This window comes from Channa argus, unplaced genomic scaffold, assembly GCF_033026475.1.
Source record: "Channa argus isolate prfri unplaced genomic scaffold, Channa argus male v1.0 Contig113, whole genome shotgun sequence".
NCBI lineage: Eukaryota > Metazoa > Chordata > Actinopteri > Anabantiformes > Channidae > Channa > Channa argus.
Genome location: NW_027125332.1, coordinates 47,756 through 70,585, shown reverse-complemented (window position 1 = coordinate 70,585; position 22,830 = coordinate 47,756). Strand labels below are relative to the sequence as shown.

The 22,830-nt window shown below is 42.3% G+C and overlaps 25 non-coding genes across 25 annotated transcripts; all 25 read left to right on the top strand.

The window, feature by feature from the left end:
- The first annotated feature begins 577 nt into the window (after positions 1 to 577).
- Positions 578 to 660, top strand: trnal-aag (transfer RNA leucine (anticodon AAG)). Its single transcript has one exon. It is a non-coding gene; the product is annotated as a tRNA-Leu (tRNA).
- A 538-nt stretch (positions 661 to 1,198) lies between these two features.
- Positions 1,199 to 1,270, top strand: trnaq-cug (transfer RNA glutamine (anticodon CUG)). Its single transcript has one exon. It is a non-coding gene; the product is annotated as a tRNA-Gln (tRNA).
- Positions 1,271 to 2,257: 987 nt separating this feature from the next.
- trnal-aag (transfer RNA leucine (anticodon AAG)) lies at positions 2,258 to 2,340 on the top strand. Its single transcript has one exon. It is a non-coding gene; the product is annotated as a tRNA-Leu (tRNA).
- A 538-nt stretch (positions 2,341 to 2,878) lies between these two features.
- Positions 2,879 to 2,950, top strand: trnaq-cug (transfer RNA glutamine (anticodon CUG)). The gene has a single exon. It is a non-coding gene; the product is annotated as a tRNA-Gln (tRNA).
- Positions 2,951 to 3,953: 1,003 nt separating this feature from the next.
- trnal-aag (transfer RNA leucine (anticodon AAG)) lies at positions 3,954 to 4,036 on the top strand. Its single transcript has one exon. It is a non-coding gene; the product is annotated as a tRNA-Leu (tRNA).
- Positions 4,037 to 4,574: 538 nt separating this feature from the next.
- trnaq-cug (transfer RNA glutamine (anticodon CUG)) lies at positions 4,575 to 4,646 on the top strand. Its single transcript has one exon. It is a non-coding gene; the product is annotated as a tRNA-Gln (tRNA).
- A 1,022-nt stretch (positions 4,647 to 5,668) lies between these two features.
- On the top strand, positions 5,669 to 5,751 carry trnal-aag (transfer RNA leucine (anticodon AAG)). Its single transcript has one exon. It is a non-coding gene; the product is annotated as a tRNA-Leu (tRNA).
- A 538-nt stretch (positions 5,752 to 6,289) lies between these two features.
- trnaq-cug (transfer RNA glutamine (anticodon CUG)) lies at positions 6,290 to 6,361 on the top strand. Its single transcript has one exon. It is a non-coding gene; the product is annotated as a tRNA-Gln (tRNA).
- Positions 6,362 to 7,364: 1,003 nt separating this feature from the next.
- On the top strand, positions 7,365 to 7,447 carry trnal-aag (transfer RNA leucine (anticodon AAG)). The gene has a single exon. It is a non-coding gene; the product is annotated as a tRNA-Leu (tRNA).
- Positions 7,448 to 7,985: 538 nt separating this feature from the next.
- On the top strand, positions 7,986 to 8,057 carry trnaq-cug (transfer RNA glutamine (anticodon CUG)). Its single transcript has one exon. It is a non-coding gene; the product is annotated as a tRNA-Gln (tRNA).
- Positions 8,058 to 9,079: 1,022 nt separating this feature from the next.
- On the top strand, positions 9,080 to 9,162 carry trnal-aag (transfer RNA leucine (anticodon AAG)). The gene has a single exon. It is a non-coding gene; the product is annotated as a tRNA-Leu (tRNA).
- Positions 9,163 to 9,700: 538 nt separating this feature from the next.
- trnaq-cug (transfer RNA glutamine (anticodon CUG)) lies at positions 9,701 to 9,772 on the top strand. The gene has a single exon. It is a non-coding gene; the product is annotated as a tRNA-Gln (tRNA).
- A 1,022-nt stretch (positions 9,773 to 10,794) lies between these two features.
- trnal-aag (transfer RNA leucine (anticodon AAG)) lies at positions 10,795 to 10,877 on the top strand. The gene has a single exon. It is a non-coding gene; the product is annotated as a tRNA-Leu (tRNA).
- Positions 10,878 to 11,415: 538 nt separating this feature from the next.
- On the top strand, positions 11,416 to 11,487 carry trnaq-cug (transfer RNA glutamine (anticodon CUG)). The gene has a single exon. It is a non-coding gene; the product is annotated as a tRNA-Gln (tRNA).
- Positions 11,488 to 12,509: 1,022 nt separating this feature from the next.
- Positions 12,510 to 12,592, top strand: trnal-aag (transfer RNA leucine (anticodon AAG)). The gene has a single exon. It is a non-coding gene; the product is annotated as a tRNA-Leu (tRNA).
- A 538-nt stretch (positions 12,593 to 13,130) lies between these two features.
- trnaq-cug (transfer RNA glutamine (anticodon CUG)) lies at positions 13,131 to 13,202 on the top strand. The gene has a single exon. It is a non-coding gene; the product is annotated as a tRNA-Gln (tRNA).
- A 1,022-nt stretch (positions 13,203 to 14,224) lies between these two features.
- On the top strand, positions 14,225 to 14,307 carry trnal-aag (transfer RNA leucine (anticodon AAG)). Its single transcript has one exon. It is a non-coding gene; the product is annotated as a tRNA-Leu (tRNA).
- A 513-nt stretch (positions 14,308 to 14,820) lies between these two features.
- trnaq-cug (transfer RNA glutamine (anticodon CUG)) lies at positions 14,821 to 14,892 on the top strand. Its single transcript has one exon. It is a non-coding gene; the product is annotated as a tRNA-Gln (tRNA).
- Positions 14,893 to 17,340: 2,448 nt separating this feature from the next.
- On the top strand, positions 17,341 to 17,423 carry trnal-aag (transfer RNA leucine (anticodon AAG)). The gene has a single exon. It is a non-coding gene; the product is annotated as a tRNA-Leu (tRNA).
- A 538-nt stretch (positions 17,424 to 17,961) lies between these two features.
- Positions 17,962 to 18,033, top strand: trnaq-cug (transfer RNA glutamine (anticodon CUG)). The gene has a single exon. It is a non-coding gene; the product is annotated as a tRNA-Gln (tRNA).
- A 987-nt stretch (positions 18,034 to 19,020) lies between these two features.
- Positions 19,021 to 19,103, top strand: trnal-aag (transfer RNA leucine (anticodon AAG)). Its single transcript has one exon. It is a non-coding gene; the product is annotated as a tRNA-Leu (tRNA).
- Positions 19,104 to 19,641: 538 nt separating this feature from the next.
- On the top strand, positions 19,642 to 19,713 carry trnaq-cug (transfer RNA glutamine (anticodon CUG)). The gene has a single exon. It is a non-coding gene; the product is annotated as a tRNA-Gln (tRNA).
- Positions 19,714 to 20,716: 1,003 nt separating this feature from the next.
- Positions 20,717 to 20,799, top strand: trnal-aag (transfer RNA leucine (anticodon AAG)). The gene has a single exon. It is a non-coding gene; the product is annotated as a tRNA-Leu (tRNA).
- A 538-nt stretch (positions 20,800 to 21,337) lies between these two features.
- On the top strand, positions 21,338 to 21,409 carry trnaq-cug (transfer RNA glutamine (anticodon CUG)). The gene has a single exon. It is a non-coding gene; the product is annotated as a tRNA-Gln (tRNA).
- A 1,022-nt stretch (positions 21,410 to 22,431) lies between these two features.
- Positions 22,432 to 22,514, top strand: trnal-aag (transfer RNA leucine (anticodon AAG)). Its single transcript has one exon. It is a non-coding gene; the product is annotated as a tRNA-Leu (tRNA).
- Positions 22,515 to 22,830: the final 316 nt, after the last annotated feature.

The window sequence follows — 22,830 nt, the reverse complement described above, 5'->3', positions numbered from 1 at the left end:
TTGACTGACCAGGTGAGGTTGTCCGCCAGATGAACACCAAGGAATTTGGTGCTCTTGACTATCTCCACTGAGGATCCATCGATGATCAATGGAGAATGGTCACCCTGTGCTCTCCTGAAGTCCACAACCATCTCTTTAGTTTTGTCAACGTTCAGAGACAGGTTGTTTGCTCCACACTAGGCTGTTAATCGTTGCACGTTGCACCTCCTCTCTGTAGGCTGACTCGTCGTTCTTGCTGATTAGACCCACCACGGTCGTGTCATCAGCAAACTTGACTATGTGGTTTGAGCTGTGCATTGCTACACAGTCGTGCGTCAGCAGAGTGAACAGAAGAGAGCTGAGCACAAAGCCCTGAGGGGCTCCAGTGCTCAGTGTGGTGGTGCTGGAGATGTTGTTCCCGATCCGGACTGACTGGGGTCTCCCAGTCAGGAAGTCCAGAATCCAGTTGCAACTTCAATAAACTGATAAAGAGATAGGCTGATGACGAGTTTGCACTTTTGATTTACAATAATTACGCCTAATCTAAATGCTGTCTTTGCGCATTTTTTTTGGAGTACCAAACCAAGCCTGTTCTGTTGTCAGGATGGCCGAGCGGTCTAAGGCGCTGCGTTAAGGTCGCAGTCTCTCCTGGAGGCGTGGGTTGGAATCCCACTTCTGACAAATGTTGTTTTTTAAGGACAACAGCTGACACTTGGAAAACACATTGGATCCATTCTTCCACATTCGTCAGAGGTAGGGAACCACCTATTCTCCAAGACTGCTTACCTGGATAAGGTGTGTTCAATCAGACAGAAAGTGCAGGAGCAATGGGTAAAGCACGGATAGCTGACAAGCAAGCAGGGCTGTGTAGCTCAAGGAGCATGGCTTTGGCACTCCACTAGTTACGTATCAAAGGTAGTCTTTCATCTATGCCCTATAATCACTAATGAGAGTCCATTTGAGACTGACTCTATTGGCCAAATCCATAGATTTTGATGTTATACAAGTTACATTGCATCTGGATAGATGCAATGAACATCACACACTGAGATAAAAGTGACACAGTGCTTAGATGTACCCAAACCGCCTCGTATTGACATTTTTTTAGTTTGCTACATGATCAGCCAAATCTCCAAGTTGTCAAGTTGGAGACAATAATGAAATGAATCAAATTGTGTGGAAGAACTTGTTCAACAACATTAAGCTAGCAATGTGGAAAGGTTCCATGGTGTAATGGTGAGCACTCTGGACTCTGAATCCAGCGATCCGAGTTCAAATCTCGGTGGGACCTACTGTTGGCAGGTTGTAGCTTTCCTCGATCCAATGAATGACTCGGTTACTCCACCAACTGGGAGACTCACAGTGGCATTGTCATGGAGCTCATCTTGTTCAAGAAACAGAATACTATGTGCACTAAACACTCATGACAATTCCAAAAAAACTGATACCGGCACAGAAATGACGCCAAGCCTGCACGATGGTTTAAAATAATAATCCTTGCTGATCTCTGTCACATAATGCTAAAAAAACATTTTGGGCATGAAGTGCGATCCCAGACACAATCCCCAATTCCTCTTTTATAACCCTACCCTAGTTTTCAAGTGCTTCCTTATTTTTGTCATAAGGGTTAGTATTTGAAATATATTAAAACTAGTGTCTGTGTAACACTGTTCACTTTTCCAGTGCACACTTGCTTCATTTGGCAGCATCTGGAGATTCCCTGGTGTATAGGTAAGCACTCTGGACTATGAATCCAGCAATCTGAGTTCAAATCAGGGTGGGACCTGTTATAGTGTAGAATGAATAAAACCAGCTGGACCTTTAAGCTGGCTTGCTGTTCTCAGGTTTTAATGTGCAATAAATGCAGGCAACTTTGGCAACTGTTCTTTCTCTTATGCTCCATTCAATGACTCTAGTACTCTACCAAATGACGTGGTTCAATTAATTTAATGCAATATTTGGATACTGGGTACCTTTTCTGGAGTTTGCTGAAAAACTGAATGTATATGTTAAAGCTCTATGAATTGATGTCTTGCCAGTATAGGGCAGAAGAACACCAATACCAGCTGACAGGTGTGTAGTGGCTTAATCAACAAGCACTTTTTTGCCTGAGACATACCATACTTTACGCATCCATCACTGATGGCCAGGGTAGCAATAAACTGATAAAGAGATAGGCTGATGACGAGTTTGCACATTTGATTTACAATAATTACGCCTAATCTAAATGCTGTCTTTGCGCATTTTTTTTGGAGTACCAAACCAAGCCTGTTCTGTTGTCAGGATGGCCGAGCGGTCTAAGGCGCTGCGTTAAGGTCGCAGTCTCTCCTGGAGGCGTGGGTTGGAATCCCACTTCTGACAAATGTTGTTTTTTAAGGACAACAGCTGACACTTGGAAAACACATTGGATCCATTCTTCCACATTCGTCAGAGGTGGGGAACCACCTATTCTCCAAGACTGCTTACCTGGATAAGGTGTGTTCAATGAGACAGAAAGTGCAGGAGCAGTGGGTAAAGCACGGATAGCTGACAAGCAAGCAGGGCTGTAGAGCTCAAGGAGCATGGCTTTGGCACCCCTCTAGTTACGTATCAAAGGTAGTCTTTCATCTATGCCCTATAATCACTAATGAGAGTCCATTTGAGACTGACTCTATTGGCCAAATCCATAGATTTTGATGTTATACAAGTTACAGTGCATCTGGATAGATGCAATGAATATCAGACACTGAGATAAAAGTGACACAGTGCTTAGATGTACCCAAACCGCCTTGTATTGACATTTTTTTAGTTTGCTACATGATCAGCCAAATCTCCAAGTTGTCAAGTTGGAGACAATAATGAAATGAATCAAATTGTGTGGAAGAACCTGTTCAACAACATTAAGCTAGCAATGTGGAAAGGTTCCATGGTGTAATGGTGAGCACTCTGGACTCTGAATCCAGCGATCCGAGTTCAAATCTCGGTGGGACCTACTGTTGGCAGGTTGTAGCTTTTCTCAATGCAATGAGTGACTCAGTTACTCCACCAACTGGGAGACTCACAGTGGCATTGTCATGGAGCTCATCTTGTTCCAGAAACAGAATACTATGTGCACTAAACACTCATGACAAGTCTAAAAAAACTGATACCGGCACAGAAATGAGGCCAAGCCTGCACAATGGTTTAAAATAAACACACTCTTAGCTAAATATCCTTGCTGAATTCTGTCACATAATGCTAAAAACACATTTTGGGCATGAAGTGCGATCCCAGACAAAATCCCCAATTCCTCTTTTATAACCCTACCCTAGTTTTCAAGTGCTTCCTTATTTTTGTCATAAGGGTTAGTATTTGAAATATATTAAAACTAGTGTCTGTGTAACACTGTTCACTTTTCCAGTGCACACTTGCTTCATTTGGCAGCATCTGGAGATTCCCTGGTGTATAGGTAAGCACTCTGGACTATGAATCCAGCAATCTGAGTTCAAATCACGATGGGACCTGTTATAGTGTAGAATGAATAAAACCAGCTGGACCTTTAAGCTGGCTTGCTGTTCTCAGGTTTTAATGTGCAATAAATGCAGGCAACTTTGGCAACAGTTATTTCTCTTATGCTCCATTCAATGACTTTAGTACTCTACCAAATGCCGTGGTTCAATTAATATAATGCAATATTTGGATACTGTTTACCTTTTCTGGAGTTTGCTGAAAAACTGAATGTATATGTTAAAGCTCTATGAAATAATGTCTTGCCAGTAAAGGGCAGAAGAACACCAATACCAGCTGACAGGTGTGTAGTGGCTTAATCAACAAGCTCTTTTTTGCCTGAGACATACCATACTTCACGCATCCATCACTGATGGCCAGGGTAGCAATAAACTGATAAAGAGATAGGCTGATGACGAGTTTGCACATTTGATTTACAATAATTACACCTAATCTAAATGCTGTCTTTGCGCATTTTTTTCGGAGTACCAAACCAAGCCTGTTCTGTTGTCAGGATGGCCGAGCGGTCTAAGGCGCTGCGTTAAGGTCGCAGTCTCTCCTGGAGGCGTGGGTTCGAATCCCACTTCTGACAAATGTTGTTTTTTAAGGATAACAGCTGACACTTGGAAAACACATTGGATCCATTCTTCCACATTCGTCAGAGGTGGGGAACCACCTATTCTCCAAGACTGCTTACCTGGATAAGGTGTGTTCAATCAGACAGAAAGTGCAGGAGCAGTGGGTAAAGCACGGATAGCTGACAAGCAAGCAGGGCTGTGGAGCTCAAGGAGCATGGCTTTGGCACCCCTCTAGTTACGTATCAAAGGTAGTCTTTCATCTATGCCCTATAATCACTAATGAGAGTCCATTTGAGACTGACTCTATTCGCCAAATCCATAGATTTTGATGTTATACAAGTTACAGTGCATCTGGATAGATGCAATGAATATCACACACTGAGATAAAAGTGACACAGTGCTTAGATGTACCCAAACCGCCTTGTATTGACATTTTTTTAGTTTGCTACATGATCAGCCAAATCTCCAAGTTGTCAAGTTGGAGACAATAATGAAATGAATCAAATTGTGTGGAAGAACCTGTTCAACAACATTAAGCTAGCAATGTGGAAAGGTTCCATGGTGTAATGGTGAGCACTCTGGACTCTGAATCCAGAGATCCGAGTTCAAATCTCGGTGGGACCTACTGTTGGCAGGTTGAAGCTTTTCTCGATGCAATGAGTGACTCGGTTACTCCACCAACTGGGAGACTCACAGTGGCATTGTCATGGAGCTCATCTTGTTCCAGAAACAGAATACTATGTGCACTAAACACTCATGACAAGTCTAAAAAAACTGATACCGGCACAGAAATGAGGCCAAGCCTGCACGATGGTTTAAAATGAACACACTCTTAGCTAAATATCCTTGCTGATCTCTGTCACATAATGCTAAAAAAACATTTTGGGCATTCCATTCAAGTTTGGGCATGAAGTGCGATCCCAGACACAATCCCCAATTCCTCTTTTATAACCCTACCCTAGTTTTCAAGTGCTTCCTTATTTTTGTCATAAGGGTTAGTATTTGAAATATATTAAAACTAGTGTCTGTGTAACACTGTTCACTTTTCCAGTGCACACTTGCTTCATTTGGCAGCATCTGGAGATTCCCTGGTGTATAGGTAAGCACTCTGGACTATGAATCCAGCAATCTGAGTTCAAATCAGGGTGGGACCTGTTATAGTGTAGAATGAATAAAACCAGCTGGACCTTTAAGGTGGCTTGCTGTTCTCAGGTTTTAATGTGCAATAAATGCAGGCAACTTTGGCAACTGTTCTTTCTCTTATGCTCCATTCAATGACTCTAGTACTCTACCAAATGACGTGGTTCAATTAATTTAATGCAATATTTGGATACTGGGTACCTTTTCTGGAGTTTGCTGAAAAACTGAATGTATATGTTAAAGCTCTATGAATTGATGTCTTGCCAGTATAGGGCAGAAGAACACCAATACCAGCTGACAGGTGTGTAGTGGCTTAATCAACAAGCACTTTTTTGCCTGAGACATACCATACTTTACGCATCCATCACTGATGGCCAGGGTAGCAATAAACTGATAAAGAGATAGGCTGATGACGAGTTTGCACATTTGATTTACAATAATTACGCCTAATCTAAATGCTGTCTTTGCGCATTTTTTTTGGAGTACCAAACCAAGCCTGTTCTGTTGTCAGGATGGCCGAGCGGTCTAAGGCGCTGCGTTAAGGTCGCAGTCTCTCCTGGAGGCGTGGGTTGGAATCCCACTTCTGACAAATGTTGTTTTTTAAGGACAACAGCTGACACTTGGAAAACACATTGGATCCATTCTTCCACATTCGTCAGAGGTGGGGAACCACCTATTCTCCAAGACTGCTTACCTGGATAAGGTGTGTTCAATGAGACAGAAAGTGCAGGAGCAGTGGGTAAAGCACGGATAGCTGACAAGCAAGCAGGGCTGTAGAGCTCAAGGAGCATGGCTTTGGCACCCCTCTAGTTACGTATCAAAGGTAGTCTTTCATCTATGCCCTATAATCACTAATGAGAGTCCATTTGAGACTGACTCTATTGGCCAAATCCATAGATTTTGATGTTATACAAGTTACAGTGCATCTGGATAGATGCAATGAATATCAGACACTGAGATAAAAGTGACACAGTGCTTAGATGTACCCAAACCGCCTTGTATTGACATTTTTTTAGTTTGCTACATGATCAGCCAAATCTCCAAGTTGTCAAGTTGGAGACAATAATGAAATGAATCAAATTGTGTGGAAGAACCTGTTCAACAACATTAAGCTAGCAATGTGGAAAGGTTCCATGGTGTAATGGTGAGCACTCTGGACTCTGAATCCAGCGATCCGAGTTCAAATCTCGGTGGGACCTACTGTTGGCAGGTTGTAGCTTTTCTCAATGCAATGAGTGACTCAGTTACTCCACCAACTGGGAGACTCACAGTGGCATTGTCATGGAGCTCATCTTGTTCCAGAAACAGAATACTATGTGCACTAAACACTCATGACAAGTCTAAAAAAACTGATACCGGCACAGAAATGAGGCCAAGCCTGCACAATGGTTTAAAATAAACACACTCTTAGCTAAATATCCTTGCTGAATTCTGTCACATAATGCTAAAAACACATTTTGGGCATGAAGTGCGATCCCAGACAAAATCCCCAATTCCTCTTTTATAACCCTACCCTAGTTTTCAAGTGCTTCCTTATTTTTGTCATAAGGGTTAGTATTTGAAATATATTAAAACTAGTGTCTGTGTAACACTGTTCACTTTTCCAGTGCACACTTGCTTCATTTGGCAGCATCTGGAGATTCCCTGGTGTATAGGTAAGCACTCTGGACTATGAATCCAGCAATCTGAGTTCAAATCACGATGGGACCTGTTATAGTGTAGAATGAATAAAACCAGCTGGACCTTTAAGCTGGCTTGCTGTTCTCAGGTTTTAATGTGCAATAAATGCAGGCAACTTTGGCAACAGTTATTTCTCTTATGCTCCATTCAATGACTTTAGTACTCTACCAAATGCCGTGGTTCAATTAATATAATGCAATATTTGGATACTGTTTACCTTTTCTGGAGTTTGCTGAAAAACTGAATGTATATGTTAAAGCTCTATGAAATAATGTCTTGCCAGTAAAGGGCAGAAGAACACCAATACCAGCTGACAGGTGTGTAGTGGCTTAATCAACAAGCTCTTTTTTGCCTGAGACATACCATACTTCACGCATCCATCACTGATGGCCAGGGTAGCAATAAACTGATAAAGAGATAGGCTGATGACGAGTTTGCACATTTGATTTACAATAATTACACCTAATCTAAATGCTGTCTTTGCGCATTTTTTTCGGAGTACCAAACCAAGCCTGTTCTGTTGTCAGGATGGCCGAGCGGTCTAAGGCGCTGCGTTAAGGTCGCAGTCTCTCCTGGAGGCGTGGGTTCGAATCCCACTTCTGACAAATGTTGTTTTTTAAGGATAACAGCTGACACTTGGAAAACACATTGGATCCATTCTTCCACATTCGTCAGAGGTGGGAAACCACCTATTCTCCAAGACTGCTTACCTGGATAAGGTGTGTTCAATCAGACAGAAAGTGCAGGAGCAGTGGGTAAAGCACGGATAGCTGACAAGCAAGCAGGGCTGTGGAGCTCAAGGAGCATGGCTTTGGCACCCCTCTAGTTACGTATCAAAGGTAGTCTTTCATCTATGCCCTATAATCACTAATGAGAGTCCATTTGAGACTGACTCTATTCGCCAAATCCATAGATTTTGATGTTATACAAGTTACAGTGCATCTGGATAGATGCAATGAATATCACACACTGAGATAAAAGTGACACAGTGCTTAGATGTACCCAAACCGCCTTGTATTGACATTTTTTTAGTTTGCTACATGATCAGCCAAATCTCCAAGTTGTCAAGTTGGAGACAATAATGAAATGAATCAAATTGTGTGGAAGAACCTGTTCAACAACATTAAGCTAGCAATGTGGAAAGGTTCCATGGTGTAATGGTGAGCACTCTGGACTCTGAATCCAGAGATCCGAGTTCAAATCTCGGTGGGACCTACTGTTGGCAGGTTGTAGCTTTTCTCGATGCAATGAGTGACTCGGTTACTCCACCAACTGGGAGACTCACAGTGGCATTGTCATGGAGCTCATCTTGTTCCAGAAACAGAATACTATGTGCACTAAACACTCATGACAAGTCTAAAAAAACTGATACCGGCACAGAAATGAGGCCAAGCCTGCACGATGGTTTAAAATGAACACACTCTTAGCTAAATATCCTTGCTGATCTCTGTCACATAATGCTAAAAAAACATTTTGGGCATTCCATTCAAGTTTGGGCATGAAGTGCGATCCCAGACACAATCCCCAATTCCTCTTTTATAACCCTACCCTAGTTTTCAAGTGCTTCCTTATTTTTGTCATAAGGGTTAGTATTTGAAATATATTAAAACTAGTGTCTGTGTAACACTGTTCACTTTTCCAGTGCACACTTGCTTCATTTGGCAGCATCTGGAGATTCCCTGGTGTATAGGTAAGCACTCTGGACTATGAATCCAGCAATCTGAGTTCAAATCACGGTGGGACCTGTTATAGTGTAGAATGAATAAAACCAGCTGGACCTTTAAGCTGGCTTGCTGTTCTCAGGTTTTAATGTGCAATAAATGCAGGCAACTTTGGCAACTGTTCTTTCTCTTATGCTCCATTCAATGACTCTAGTACTCTACCAAATGACGTGGTTCAATTAATTTAATGCAATATTTGGATACTGTTTACCTTTTCTGGAGTTTGCTGAAAAACTGAATGTATATGTTAAAGCTCTATGAATTGATGTCTTGCCAGTAAAGGGCAGAAGAACACCAATACCAGCTGACAGGTGTGTAGTGGCTTAATCAACAAGCTCTTTTTTGCCTGAGACATACCATACTTCACGCATCCATCACTGATGGCCAGGGTAGCAATAAACTGATAAAGAGATAGGCTGATGACGAATTTGCACATTTGATTTACAATAATTACGCCTAATCTAAATGCTGTCTTTGCACATTTTTTTTGGAGTACCAAACCAAGCCTGTTCTGTTGTCAGGATGGCCGAGCGGTCTAAGGCGCTGCGTTAAGGTCGCAGTCTCTCCTGGAGGCGTGGGTTCAAATCCCACTTCTGACAAATGTTGTTTTTTAAGGACAACAGTTGACACTTGGAAAACACATTGGATCCATTCTTCCACATTCGTCAGAGGTGGGGAACCACCTATTCTCCAAGACTGCTTACCTGGATAAGGTGTGTTCAATCAGACAGAAAGTGCAGGAGCAGTGGGTAAAGCACGGATAGCTGACAAGCAAGCAGGGCTGTGGAGCTCAAGGAGCATGGCTTTGGCACCCCTCTAGTTACGTATCAAAGGTAGTCTTTCATCTATGCCCTATAATCACTAATGAGAGTCTATTTGAGACTGACTCTATTGGCCAAATCCATAGATTTTCATGTTATACAAGTTACAGTGCATCTGGATAGATGCAATGAACATCACACACTGAGATAAAAGTGACACAGTGCTTAGATGTACCCAAACTGCCTCGTATTGACATTTTTTTAGTTTGCTACATGATCAGCCAAATCTCCAAGTTGTCAAGTTGGAGACAATAATGAAATGAATCAAATTGTGTGGAAGAACCTGTTCAACAACATAAAGCTAGCAATGTGGAAAGGTTCCATGGTGTAATGGTGAGCACTCTGGACTCTGAATCCAGCGATCCGAGTTCAAATCTCGGTGGGACCTACTGTTGGCAGGTTGTAGCTTTTCTCGATGCAATGATTGACTCGGTTACTCCACCAACTGGGAGACTCACAGTGGCATTGTCATGGAGCTCATCTTGTTCCAGAAACAGAATACTATGTGCACTAAACACTCATGACAAGTCTAAAAAAACTGAAACCGGCACAGAAATGAGGCCAAGCCTGCACGATGGTTTAAAATAAACACACTCTTAGCTAAGTATCCTTGCTGATCTCTGTCACATAATGCTAAAAACACATTTTGGGCATTCCATTCAAGTTTGGGCATGAAGTGCGATCCCAGACACAATCCCCAATTCCTCTTTTATAACCCTACCCTAGTTTTCAAGTGCTTCCTTATTTTTGTCATAAGGGTTAGTATTTGAAATATATTAAAAATAGTGTCTGTGTAACACTGTTCACTTTTCCAGTGCACACTTGCTTCATTTGGCAGCATCTGGAGATTCCCTGGTGTATAGGTAAGCACTCTGGACTATGAATCCAGCAATCTGAGTTCAAATCACGATGGGACCTGTTATACTGTAGAATAAATAAAACCAGCTGGACCTTTAAGCTGGCTTGCTGTTCTCAGGTTTTAATGTGCAATAAATGCAGGCAACTTTGGCAACAGTTATTTCTCTTATGCTCCATTCAATGACTTTAGTACTCTACCAAATGCCGTGGTTCAATTAATATAATGCAATATTTGGATACTGTTTACCTTTTCTGGAGTTTGCTGAAAAACTGAATGTATATGTTAAAGCTCTATGAAATAATGTCTTGCCAGTAAAGGGCAGAAGAACACCAATACCAGCTGACAGGTGTGTAGTGGCTTAATCAACAAGCTCTTTTTTGCCTGAGACATACCATACTTCACGCATCCATCACTGATGGCCAGGGTAGCAATAAACTGATAAAGAGATAGGCTGATGACGAGTTTGCACATTTGATTTACAATAATTACACCTAATCTAAATGCTGTCTTTGCGCATTTTTTTCGGAGTACCAAACCAAGCCTGTTCTGTTGTCAGGATGGCCGAGCGGTCTAAGGCGCTGCGTTAAGGTCGCAGTCTCTCCTGGAGGCGTGGGTTCGAATCCCACTTCTGACAAATGTTGTTTTTTAAGGATAACAGCTGACACTTGGAAAACACATTGGATCCATTCTTCCACATTCGTCAGAGGTGGGAAACCACCTATTCTCCAAGACTGCTTACCTGGATAAGGTGTGTTCAATCAGACAGAAAGTGCAGGAGCAGTGGGTAAAGCACGGATAGCTGACAAGCAAGCAGGGCTGTGGAGCTCAAGGAGCATGGCTTTGGCACCCCTCTAGTTACGTATCAAAGGTAGTCTTTCATCTATGCCCTATAATCACTAATGAGAGTCCATTTGAGACTGACTCTATTCGCCAAATCCATAGATTTTGATGTTATACAAGTTACAGTGCATCTGGATAGATGCAATGAATATCACACACTGAGATAAAAGTGACACAGTGCTTAGATGTACCCAAACCGCCTTGTATTGACATTTTTTTAGTTTGCTACATGATCAGCCAAATCTCCAAGTTGTCAAGTTGGAGACAATAATGAAATGAATCAAATTGTGTGGAAGAACCTGTTCAACAACATTAAGCTAGCAATGTGGAAAGGTTCCATGGTGTAATGGTGAGCACTCTGGACTCTGAATCCAGAGATCCGAGTTCAAATCTCGGTGGGACCTACTGTTGGCAGGTTGTAGCTTTTCTCGATGCAATGAGTGACTCGGTTACTCCACCAACTGGGAGACTCACAGTGGCATTGTCATGGAGCTCATCTTGTTCCAGAAACAGAATACTATGTGCACTAAACACTCATGACAAGTCTAAAAAAACTGATACCGGCACAGAAATGAGGCCAAGCCTGCACGATGGTTTAAAATGAACACACTCTTAGCTAAATATCCTTGCTGATCTCTGTCACATAATGCTAAAAAAACATTTTGGGCATTCCATTCAAGTTTGGGCATGAAGTGCGATCCCTGACACAATCCCCAATTCCTCTTTTATAACCCTACCCTAGTTTTCAAGTGCTTCCTTATTTTTGTCATAAGGGTTAGTATTTGAAATATATTAAAACTAGTGTCTGTGTAACACTGTTCACTTTTCCAGTGCACACTTGCTTCATTTGGCAGCATCTGGAGATTCCCTGGTGTATAGGTAAGCACTCTGGACTATGAATCCAGCAATCTGAGTTCAAATCACGGTGGGACCTGTTATAGTGTAGAATGAATAAAACCAGCTGGACCTTTAAGCTGGCTTGCTGTTCTCAGGTTTTAATGTGCAATAAATGCAGGCAACTTTGGCAACTGTTCTTTCTCTTATGCTCCATTCAATGACTCTAGTACTCTACCAAATGACGTGGTTCAATTAATTTAATGCAATATTTGGATACTGTTTACCTTTTCTGGAGTTTGCTGAAAAACTGAATGTATATGTTAAAGCTCTATGAATTGATGTCTTGCCAGTAAAGGGCAGAAGAACACCAATACCAGCTGACAGGTGTGTAGTGGCTTAATCAACAAGCTCTTTTTTGCCTGAGACATACCATACTTCACGCATCCATCACTGATGGCCAGGGTAGCAATAAACTGATAAAGAGATAGGCTGATGACGAATTTGCACATTTGATTTACAATAATTACGCCTAATCTAAATGCTGTCTTTGCACATTTTTTTTGGAGTACCAAACCAAGCCTGTTCTGTTGTCAGGATGGCCGAGCGGTCTAAGGCGCTGCGTTAAGGTCGCAGTCTCTCCTGGAGGCGTGGGTTCAAATCCCACTTCTGACAAATGTTGTTTTTTAAGGACAACAGTTGACACTTGGAAAACACATTGGATCCATTCTTCCACATTCGTCAGAGGTGGGGAACCACCTATTCTCCAAGACTGCTTACCTGGATAAGGTGTGTTCAATCAGACAGAAAGTGCAGGAGCAGTGGGTAAAGCACGGATAGCTGACAAGCAAGCAGGGCTGTGGAGCTCAAGGAGCATGGCTTTGGCACCCCTCTAGTTACGTATCAAAGGTAGTCTTTCATCTATGCCCTATAATCACTAATGAGAGTCTATTTGAGACTGACTCTATTGGCCAAATCCATAGATTTTCATGTTATACAAGTTACAGTGCATCTGGATAGATGCAATGAACATCACACACTGAGATAAAAGTGACACAGTGCTTAGATGTACCCAAACTGCCTCGTATTGACATTTTTTTAGTTTGCTACATGATCAGCCAAATCTCCAAGTTGTCAAGTTGGAGACAATAATGAAATGAATCAAATTGTGTGGAAGAACCTGTTCAACAACATAAAGCTAGCAATGTGGAAAGGTTCCATGGTGTAATGGTGAGCACTCTGGACTCTGAATCCAGCGATCCGAGTTCAAATCTCGGTGGGACCTACTGTTGGCAGGTTGTAGCTTTTCTCGATGCAATGATTGACTCGGTTACTCCACCAACTGGGAGACTCACAGTGGCATTGTCATGGAGCTCATCTTGTTCCAGAAACAGAATACTATGTGCACTAAACACTCATGACAAGTCTAAAAAAACTGAAACCGGCACAGAAATGAGGCCAAACCTGCACGATGGTTTAAAATAAACACACTCTTAGCTAAGTATCCTTGCTGATCTCTGTCACATAATGCTAAAAACACATTTTGGGCATTCCATTCAAGTTTGGGCATGAAGTGCGATCCCAGACACAATCCCCAATTCCTCTTTTATAACCCTACCCTAGTTTTCAAGTGCTTCCTTATTTTTGTCATAAGGGTTAGTATTTGAAATATATTAAAAATAGTGTCTGTGTAACACTGTTCACTTTTCCAGTGCACACTTGCTTCATTTGGCAGCATCTGGAGATTCCCTGGTGTATAGGTAAGCACTCTGGACTATGAATCCAGCAATCTGAGTTCAAATCACGATGGGACCTGTTATACTGTAGAATAAATAAAACCAGCTGGACCTTTAAGCTGGCTTGCTGTTCTCAGGTTTTAATGTGCAATAAATGCAGGCAACTTTGGCAACAGTTCTTTCTCTTATGCTCCATTCAATGACTTTAGTACTCTACCAAATGAAGTGGTTCAATTAATATAATGCAATATTTGGATACTGGTTACCTTTTCTGGAGTTTGCTGAAAAACTGAATGTATATGTTAAAGCTCTATGAATTGATGTCTTGCCAGTAAAGGGCAGAAGAACACCAATACCAGCTGACAGGTGTGTAGTGGCTTAATCAACAAGCACTTTTTTGCCTGAGACATACCATACTTCACGCATCCATCACTGATGGCCAGGGTAGCAATAAACCGATAAAGAGATAGGCTGATGACGAGTTTGCACATTTGATTTACAATAATTACGCCTAATCTAAATGCTGTCTTTGCGCATTTTTTTTGGAGTACCAAACCAAGCCTGTTCTGTTGTCAGGATGGCCGAGCGGTCTAAGGCGCTGCGTTAAGGTCGCAGTCTCTCCTGGAGGCGTGGGTTCAAATCCCACTTCTGACAAATGTTGTTTTTTAAGGACAACAGCTGACACTTGGAAAACACATTGGATCCATTCTTCCACATTCGTCAGAGGTGGGGAATCACCTAAGGTGTGTTCAATCAGACAGAAAGTGCAGAAGCAGTGGGTAAAGCACGGATAGCTGACAAGCAAGCAGGGCTGTGGAGCTCAAGGAGCATGGCTTTGGCACCCCTCTAGTTACGTATCAAAGGTAGTCTTTCATCTATGCCCTATAATCACTAATGAGAGTCTATTTGAGACTGACTCTATTGGCCAAATCCATAGATTTTCATGTTATACAAGTTACAGTGCATCTGGATAGATGCAATGAACATCACACACTGAGATAAAAGTGACACAGTGCTTAGATGTACCCGAACCGCCCCGTATTGACATTTTTTTAGTTTGCTACATGATCAGCCAAATCTCCAAGTTGTCAAGTTGGAGACAATAATGAAATGAATCAAATTGTGTGGAAGAACCTGTTCAACAACATAAAGCTAGCAATGTGGAAAGGTTCCATGGTGTAATGGTGAGCACTCTGGACTCTGAATCCAGCGATCCGAGTTCAAATCTCGGTGGGACCTACTGTTGGCAGGTTGTAGCTTTTCTCGATGCAATGATTGACTCGGTTACTCCACCAACTGGGAGACTCACAGTGGGATTGTCATGGAGCTCATCTTGTTCCAGAAACAGAATACTATGTGCACTAAACACTCATGACAAGTCTAAAAAAACTGAAACCGGCACAGAAATGAGGCCAAGCCTGCACGATGGTTTAAAATAAACACACTCTTAGCTAAGTATCCTTGCTGATCTCTGTCACATAATGCTAAAAACACATTTTGGGCATTCCATTCAAGTTTGGGCATGAAGTGCGATGCCAGACACAATCCCCAATTCCTCTTTTATAACCCTACCCTAGTTTTCAAGTGCTTCCTTATTTTTGTCATAAGGGTTAGTATTTGAAATATATTAAAACTAGTGTCTGTGTAACACTGTTCACTTTTCCTGTGCACACTTGCTTCATTTGGCAGCATCTGGAGATTCCCTGGTGTATAGGTAAGCACTCTGGACTATGAATCCAGCAATCTGAGTTCAAATCAGGATGGGACCTGTTATAGTGTAGAATGAATAAAACCAGCTGGACCTTTAAGCTGGCTTGCTGTTCTCAGGTTTTAATGTGCAATAAATGCAGGCAACTTTGGCAACAGTTCTTTCTCTTATGCTCCATTCATTGACTCTAGTACTCTACCAAATGACGTGGTTCAATTAATATAATGCAATATTTGGATACTGGTTACCTTTTCTGGAGTTTGCTGAAAAACTGAATGTATATGTTAAAGCTCTATGAATTGATGTCTTGCCAGTAAAGGGCAGAACAACACCAATACCAGCTGACAGGTGTGTAGTGGCTTAATCAACAAGCTCTTTTTTGCCTGAGACATACCATACTTCACGCATCCATCACTGATGGCCAGGGTAGCAAGTCAAGTCAAGTCAAGTCAAGTGGCTTTTATTGTCATTTCTACTATACACAGTGGTACACAGTACACAGTAGAAACGAGATAACGTTTCTCCAAGAACCAAGGTGCTACAAACAACACAAGCTATAATAAAGTGCATCGAGTGCAACCAAGTGCAAACAGTGCAGACGAAAAAACAGTACAGACGGACAGTGTAGACAGACAACACAAGTAACACAGGACAGGACACAAGACACAAGACCCAAGACAGTGCCGACCAGTAAACCTACTGTATACTATTTTACAGTACAGTACAGTTCAGTTAAGTGTGCTAGGGGTGTTAAAAAAAAGAGCAGCATGTAAACGGTATAGTGCATTTAAATGTCCAGCATGTAAAAAAAGTGCAATTGCATTGGAATGTGCAAAAAAAAAAACAGCAGGTAAACAGTGTAGTGCAGTAAATGTAGAATGATAAAAGTAAATAAATAATAAATAAGTGGTGGTGGAATGAGATGAGTAGTGAGTGATGAGAATGTGCTGAGTTCGGTTTGCAGTGTGTTTAAGTTCTATTTCAGTTCTGTGTGTTGAGGAGCCTGATGGCTTGTGGGAAAAAACTGTTGCATAGTCTGGATGTGGTGGCCCGAATGCTTCGGAACCTCTTTCCTGATGGCAGGAGTGTGAAGAGTGTGTGTGATGGGTGTGTGGGGTCGTCCACAATGCTGTTGGCTTTGCGGATGCAGCGTGTGGTGTAAATGTGCATGATAGAGGGCAGAGAGACTCCGATGATCTTCTCAGCTGTCCTCACTATCCTCTGTAGGGTCTTGCGATCCGCGACGGTGCAGTTCCCAAACCAGGCAGTGATGCAGCTGCTCAGGATGCTCTCAATGGTCCCTCTGTAGAACATGGTCAGGATGGGGGGAGGGAGATGGGCTTTCCTCAGCCTTCTCAGGAAGTAGAGACGCTGCTGGGCCTTCTTGGTGATGGAGCTGGTGTTGACTGACCAGGTGAGGTTGTCCGCCAGATGAACACCAAGGAATTTGGTGCTCTTGACTATCTCCACTGAGGATCCATCGATGATCAATGGAGAATGGTCACCCTGTGCTCTCCTGAAGTCCACAACCATCTCTTTAGTTTTGTCAACGTTCAGAGACAGGTTGTTTGCTCCACACCAGGCTGTTAATCGTTGCACGTTGCACCTCCTCTCTGTAGGCTGACTCGTCGTTCTTGCTGATTAGACCCACCACGGTCGTGTCATCAGCAAACTTGACTATGTGGTTTGAGCTGTGCATTGCTACACAGTCGTGCGTCAGCAGAGTGAACAGCAGAGAGCTGAGCACAAAGCCCTGAGGGGCTCCAGTGCTCAGTGTGGTGGTGCTGGAGATGTTGTTCCCGATCCGGACTGACTGGGGTCTCCCAGTCAGGAAGTCCAGAATCCAGTTGCAACTTCAATAAACTGATAAAGAGATAGGCTGATGACGAGTTTGCACTTTTGATTTACAATAATTACGCCTAATCTAAATGCTGTCTTTGCGCATTTTTTTTGGAGTACCAAACCAAGCCTGTTCTGTTGTCAGGATGGCCGAGCGGTCTAAGGCGCTGCGTTAAGGTCGCAGTCTCTCCTGGAGGCGTGGGTTGGAATCCCACTTCTGACAAATGTTGTTTTTTAAGGACAACAGCTGACACTTGGAAAACACATTGGATCCATTCTTCCACATTCGTCAGAGGTAGGGAACCACCTATTCTCCAAGACTGCTTACCTGGATAAGGTGTGTTCAATCAGACAGAAAGTGCAGGAGCAATGGGTAAAGCACGGATAGCTGACAAGCAAGCAGGGCTGTGTAGCTCAAGGAGCATGGCTTTGGCACTCCACTAGTTACGTATCAAAGGTAGTCTTTCATCTATGCCCTATAATCACTAATGAGAGTCCATTTGAGACTGACTCTATTGGCCAAATCCATAGATTTTGATGTTATACAAGTTACATTGCATCTGGATAGATGCAATGAACATCACACACTGAGATAAAAGTGACACAGTGCTTAGATGTACCCAAACCGCCTCGTATTGACATTTTTTTAGTTTGCTACATGATCAGCCAAATCTCCAAGTTGTCAAGTTGGAGACAATAATGAAATGAATCAAATTGTGTGGAAGAACTTGTTCAACAACATTAAGCTAGCAATGTGGAAAGGTTCCATGGTGTAATGGTGAGCACTCTGGACTCTGAATCCAGCGATCCGAGTTCAAATCTCGGTGGGACCTACTGTTGGCAGGTTGTAGCTTTCCTCGATCCAATGAATGACTCGGTTACTCCACCAACTGGGAGACTCACAGTGGCATTGTCATGGAGCTCATCTTGTTCAAGAAACAGAATACTATGTGCACTAAACACTCATGACAATTCCAAAAAAACTGATACCGGCACAGAAATGACGCCAAGCCTGCACGATGGTTTAAAATAATAATCCTTGCTGATCTCTGTCACATAATGCTAAAAAAACATTTTGGGCATGAAGTGCGATCCCGGACACAATCCCCAATTCCTCTTTTATAACCCTACCCTAGTTTTCAAGTGCTTCCTTATTTTTGTCATAAGGGTTAGTATTTGAAATATATTAAAACTAGTGTCTGTGTAACACTGTTCACTTTTCCAGTGCACACTTGCTTCATTTGGCAGCATCTGGAGATTCCCTGGTGTATAGGTAAGCACTCTGGACTATGAATCCAGCAATCTGAGTTCAAATCAGGGTGGGACCTGTTATAGTGTAGAATGAATAAAACCAGCTGGACCTTTAAGCTGGCTTGCTGTTCTCAGGTTTTAATGTGCAATAAATGCAGGCAACTTTGGCAACTGTTCTTTCTCTTATGCTCCATTCAATGACTCTAGTACTCTACCAAATGACGTGGTTCAATTAATTTAATGCAATATTTGGATACTGGGTACCTTTTCTGGAGTTTGCTGAAAAACTGAATGTATATGTTAAAGCTCTATGAATTGATGTCTTGCCAGTATAGGGCAGAAGAACACCAATACCAGCTGACAGGTGTGTAGTGGCTTAATCAACAAGCACTTTTTTGCCTGAGACATACCATACTTCACGCATCCATCACTGATGGCCAGGGTAGCAATAAACTGATAAAGAGATAGGCTGATGACGAGTTTGCACATTTGATTTACAATAATTACGCCTAATCTAAATGCTGTCTTTGCGCATTTTTTTTGGAGTACCAAACCAAGCCTGTTCTGTTGTCAGGATGGCCGAGCGGTCTAAGGCGCTGCGTTAAGGTCGCAGTCTCTCCTGGAGGCGTGGGTTGGAATCCCACTTCTGACAAATGTTGTTTTTTAAGGACAACAGCTGACACTTGGAAAACACATTGGATCCATTCTTCCACATTCGTCAGAGGTGGGGAACCACCTATTCTCCAAGACTGCTTACCTGGATAAGGTGTGTTCAATGAGACAGAAAGTGCAGGAGCAGTGGGTAAAGCACGGATAGCTGACAAGCAAGCAGGGCTGTAGAGCTCAAGGAGCATGGCTTTGGCACCCCTCTAGTTACGTATCAAAGGTAGTCTTTCATCTATGCCCTATAATCACTAATGAGAGTCCATTTGAGACTGACTCTATTGGCCAAATCCATAGATTTTGATGTTATACAAGTTACAGTGCATCTGGATAGATGCAATGAATATCACACACTGAGATAAAAGTGACACAGTGCTTAGATGTACCCAAACCGCCTTGTATTGACATTTTTTTAGTTTGCTACATGATCAGCCAAATCTCCAAGTTGTCAAGTTGGAGACAATAATGAAATGAATCAAATTGTGTGGAAGAACCTGTTCAACAACATTAAGCTAGCAATGTGGAAAGGTTCCATGGTGTAATGGTGAGCACTCTGGACTCTGAATCCAGCGATCCGAGTTCAAATCTCGGTGGGACCTACTGTTGGCAGGTTGTAGCTTTTCTCAATGCAATGAGTGACTCAGTTACTCCACCAACTGGGAGACTCACAGTGGCATTGTCATGGAGCTCATCTTGTTCCAGAAACAGAATACTATGTGCACTAAACACTCATGACAAGTCTAAAAAAACTGATACCGGCACAGAAATGAGGCCAAGCCTGCACAATGGTTTAAAATAAACACACTCTTAGCTAAATATCCTTGCTGAATTCTGTCACATAATGCTAAAAACACATTTTGGGCATGAAGTGCGATCCCAGACAAAATCCCCAATTCCTCTTTTATAACCCTACCCTAGTTTTCAAGTGCTTCCTTATTTTTGTCATAAGGGTTAGTATTTGAAATATATTAAAACTAGTGTCTGTGTAACACTGTTCACTTTTCCAGTGCACACTTGCTTCATTTGGCAGCATCTGGAGATTCCCTGGTGTATAGGTAAGCACTCTGGACTATGAATCCAGCAATCTGAGTTCAAATCACGATGGGACCTGTTATAGTGTAGAATGAATAAAACCAGCTGGACCTTTAAGCTGGCTTGCTGTTCTCAGGTTTTAATGTGCAATAAATGCAGGCAACTTTGGCAACAGTTATTTCTCTTATGCTCCATTCAATGACTTTAGTACTCTACCAAATGCCGTGGTTCAATTAATATAATGCAATATTTGGATACTGTTTACCTTTTCTGGAGTTTGCTGAAAAACTGAATGTATATGTTAAAGCTCTATGAAATAATGTCTTGCCAGTAAAGGGCAGAAGAACACCAATACCAGCTGACAGGTGTGTAGTGGCTTAATCAACAAGCTCTTTTTTGCCTGAGACATACCATACTTCACGCATCCATCACTGATGGCCAGGGTAGCAATAAACTGATAAAGAGATAGGCTGATGACGAGTTTGCACATTTGATTTACAATAATTACACCTAATCTAAATGCTGTCTTTGCGCATTTTTTTCGGAGTACCAAACCAAGCCTGTTCTGTTGTCAGGATGGCCGAGCGGTCTAAGGCGCTGCGTTAAGGTCGCAGTCTCTCCTGGAGGCGTGGGTTCGAATCCCACTTCTGACAAATGTTGTTTTTTAAGGACAACAGCTGACACTTGGAAAACACATTGGATCCATTCTTCCACATTCGTCAGAGGTGGGGAACCACCTATTCTCCAAGACTGCTTACCTGGATAAGGTGTGTTCAATCAGACAGAAAGTGCAGGAGCAGTGGGTAAAGCACGGATAGCTGACAAGCAAGCAGGGCTGTGGAGCTCAAGGAGCATGGCTTTGGCACCCCTCTAGTTACGTATCAAAGGTAGTCTTTCATCTATGCCCTATAATCACTAATGAGAGTCCATTTGAGACTGACTCTATTCGCCAAATCCATAGATTTTGATGTTATACAAGTTACAGTGCATCTGGATAGATGCAATGAATATCACACACTGAGATAAAAGTGACACAGTGCTTAGATGTACCCAAACCGCCTTGTATTGACATTTTTTTAGTTTGCTACATGATCAGCCAAATCTCCAAGTTGTCAAGTTGGAGACAATAATGAAATGAATCAAATTGTGTGGAAGAACCTGTTCAACAACATTAAGCTAGCAATGTGGAAAGGTTCCATGGTGTAATGGTGAGCACTCTGGACTCTGAATCCAGAGATCCGAGTTCAAATCTCGGTGGGACCTACTGTTGGCAGGTTGTAGCTTTTCTCGATGCAATGAGTGACTCGGTTACTCCACCAACTGGGAGACTCACAGTGGCATTGTCATGGAGCTCATCTTGTTCCAGAAACAGAATACTATGTGCACTAAACACTCATGACAAGTCTAAAAAAACTGATACCGGCACAGAAATGAGGCCAAGCCTGCACGATGGTTTAAAATGAACACACTCTTAGCTAAATATCCTTGCTGATCTCTGTCACATAATGCTAAAAAAACATTTTGGGCATTCCATTCAAGTTTGGGCATGAAGTGCGATCCCAGACACAATCCCCAATTCCTCTTTTATAACCCTACCCTAGTTTTCAAGTGCTTCCTTATTTTTGTCATAAGGGTTAGTATTTGAAATATATTAAAACTAGTGTCTGTGTAACACTGTTCACTTTTCCAGTGCACACTTGCTTCATTTGGCAGCATCTGGAGATTCCCTGGTGTATAGGTAAGCACTCTGGACTATGAATCCAGCAATCTGAGTTCAAATCACGGTGGGACCTGTTATAGTGTAGAATGAATAAAACCAGCTGGACCTTTAAGCTGGCTTGCTGTTCTCAGGTTTTAATGTGCAATAAATGCAGGCAACTTTGGCAACTGTTCTTTCTCTTATGCTCCATTCAATGACTCTAGTACTCTACCAAATGACGTGGTTCAATTAATTTAATGCAATATTTGGATACTGTTTACCTTTTCTGGAGTTTGCTGAAAAACTGAATGTATATGTTAAAGCTCTATGAATTGATGTCTTGCCAGTAAAGGGCAGAAGAACACCAATACCAGCTGACAGGTGTGTAGTGGCTTAATCAACAAGCTCTTTTTTGCCTGAGACATACCATACTTCACGCATCCATCACTGATGGCCAGGGTAGCAATAAACTGATAAAGAGATAGGCTGATGACGAATTTGCACATTTGATTTACAATAATTACGCCTAATCTAAATGCTGTCTTTGCACATTTTTTTTGGAGTACCAAACCAAGCCTGTTCTGTTGTCAGGATGGCCGAGCGGTCTAAGGCGCTGCGTTAAGGTCGCAGTCTCTCCTGGAGGCGTGGGTTCAAATCCCACTTCTGACAAATGTTGTTTTTTAAGGACAACAGTTGACACTTGGAAAACACATTGGATCCATTCTTCCACATTCGTCAGAGGTGGGGAACCACCTATTCTCCAAGACTGCTTACCTGGATAAGGTGTGTTCAATCAGACAGAAAGTGCAGGAGCAGTGGGTAAAGCACGGATAGCTGACAAGCAAGCAGGGCTGTGGAGCTCAAGGAGCATGGCTTTGGCACCCCTCTAGTTACGTATCAAAGGTAGTCTTTCATCTATGCCCTATAATCACTAATGAGAGTCTATTTGAGACTGACTCTATTGGCCAAATCCATAGATTTTCAT